Raw genomic sequence first — 2,971 nt, 5'->3', positions numbered from 1 at the left:
TATACATAAGTGATTTTGAAGAAGGTCCTAGGCAGAAATAGGACATAAGTTTTTCTGTAAAAGTTTCACTGAAAGTATACAAATGTGACCTATTTCTCAAATTATAAAATGAAACTTCTCCCAACTCATAGTCCAGAAAAATGCCTATCTGTTCCCAGTTGACTGAATGGCATGTGACAGATGCTGGAGTTTCCAGCAGCCATTTCTTGGGGATGGTGTGACACAAGAGCATTCCTGGGGAAAGAGTCCTTACACATACCTAAGGACCATGCCCCTGTGCCTCCTATTTCTACCTGCCAACAATGCCTGCCAGCATCAAATCCCTCAGAACTCAGGACAGCTGGGTAAGAAGTGTGTGCCTGGGGATCAAATCCTGCCTGCTAGAAAGATTCAGGGGACAGATTATAATGGGGAAGGGGCTGGGGTGAGCAATGCAAATACATGCTGGCCTGGGGGTCCTCAGACATCAGTTATTGTAATTAGTCATCAGGCCATGAGATGATGGTTTGACTCCTGGTGGATCAGCCTGACCATGTTTGAGGGTTCTGATTGTGCGATTCGCAGCTGACTCACCTCCCAATCCCTTCCCACGGGCCTTGAAAAGAAAACTTGAAGAGAAATTTAATTCCCTATTCATACCTAAGAAACTTAACTTCCTATTCACATAAGTATATGTGTTCTAAGATTTAAAATAATATGATTACTTTTCAGATTAATACAGCTGCTCTATCAGATTATAAATCCCTCCCCCTCCCCCCCGCCCCGCCATCAGTATAAGACTGCTTTTGGTTCAGTGACCAGAGAGACCAGGATATAAATTCCTAAAATGTCCTATTCTAAAAGATACCATTTATGTAGAACAATCATCTCCTTAAGTCACTTTCATTGGGATTCTCTCCCCGCCGCCCCCACCCCCCACCCCCAGGGTAATGAGGATTTTTTTCAATTGATGGAGTTAAACATATGTTGTTATATATGCGTTTTGATATGTTTGCTATTTTGTTGTATTGACAACAAGCTTCAAAACTTCATATGTCACATTTTTTAAGGTGTTACCATCATAGATATTTTTATGCTTAAAAATGTTGAATTTAGTGCCAAAAAAAAAAGAGCATTTGCGGGAAGGTATAATTCATTACTTTATTTTGAAGAAAAGTGCTGCTGAATACTTCGGGAAGCTTATGGTGAACATCCTCCAAAGTGGTGATTTCAGTGTGAAAGACAAAGAACGTCCAAGTCAACCGAAAAAGATTGAAAACCAACAATTACAAGCATTATTGGATGAAGATGCATGTCAAACTCAAGAATAACTTGTTGAAAGATTAAACGTTGCTCAGCAAACAATTTCTCATCATTTACAAGCAATGGGAAAGATTTTAAAGGAAGGAAAATGGGTGCCACATCAACTGAACTTAAGACAAATGGAAAACTGAAAAGTCATCAGTAAAATGTTGCTTCAACGGCATGAAAGAAAGTCCTTTTTTGCATCGAATTGGGACTGGCAATGAAAAGTGGATTTATTTTGAGAATCCCAATGCACGAAATCAAGGGTTGATAAAGGTCAACCATTAACATCGACTGCAAAGCCGAATCGATTCGGAAAGAAGACAATGCTCTTTGTTTGGTGGGATCAGGAAGCTGTGGTGTATTATGAGCTTCTAAAACCAGGTGAAATCATTAATACTGATTGCTACTGACAACAAATAATCAATTTGAACCACACTTTGCTTGGAAAAACGATCAGAATGGGCCAGAAGACATGGCAAACTAATTTTGCTTCATGATGATGCACAATCACACACTTCAAAACCAGTTAAAGACACGTTAAAAGATCTTGCCTGGGAAGTATTAACCCACCCGCTGTATTCACCAGACCTTGCTCTTTCAGATGACCACTTGTTCCGATTCATGGCACACACAGTTTCTGAGCAGCACTTCAAAACGTACAAAGAAGTGGAAAATTGGGTCTCTGAATGGTTTGCCTCAAAACAAGAAAAGTTCTATTGGGACGGTATTCACAAATTACCTGAAAGATGGGGGAAATTTGTAGCTATCGATGGACATTACTTTGAATAAAGCACTTTTGACGTTTCTATTAAAGTTATTGTGTGATTTTTTATTATAAAATCTGCATTATTAACTGGTACACCCAATATTTCTGTCTTCTAACGCTTACTATACACTGAAATAGGATTTACAATCCCAACAGTGAGACTTTTGCAAATAAAATGAAAAAGCCCTGGAAAACACATACATTTTCTGGAAAATGTCAGTAGAAAAATGAATGTGAAAGGTCCTTTGATGACAACTCAGAGGAGAATGAGGAACGTGTTATATGACACTGAAGAAAGGTGATTGTTATTGTAAAGGGCCAGAAAACAGCTCAGTTGTGTGGTACCATGGTGTGGAAGGCAGACTTTGTAAGTGATGAACTGCTGAGGAGAGTAATCCTCTGGGGCTGGAGGCCCCACCCTCTGGGTCCATATTATTCCTACTTTAAGAATTACAGTTCACATGCCATGTTTAACTGAAATCTAAACCCGTGATGTACTTGGGTTGTTTAAGTAACCATAGCAACTGAATTTGTGCCTGTTGAAACATTGTTACATGTGAATTGCCTTTGTGAGTTTGTGCTGCAAACATACCATAATGCCACCGTCTCTCACACATGCCACACCGTTCATTTAAGTACCTCCTAGGGCCCTGGCCAGTGTGGCTCAGGTGGCTGAGTGTTGTCCCATGGCCCAAAAGGTGGCCAGTTTAATTACCGGTCAGGACACAAGCTCAGGTTGCAGTTTCAGTCCCAGGTTGTAGCATGTATAGGAGTCAACCAATTGATGATTCTCTATCTCTCTCTCTCTCTCCCTCCCTCTCCTTTTCCCACACTCTAAAATCAATAAAAAACATTTTTTTAAATTGATTTTGCAGAGAGGAAGGGAAAGGGACAGAGAATTAGAAACATCGATGAGGG

This window comes from Cnephaeus nilssonii, assembly GCF_951640355.1.
Source record: "Cnephaeus nilssonii genome assembly, chromosome: 5".
Lineage (NCBI taxonomy): Eukaryota > Metazoa > Chordata > Mammalia > Chiroptera > Vespertilionidae > Cnephaeus > Cnephaeus nilssonii.
This window is presented reverse-complemented; position numbering follows the sequence as displayed.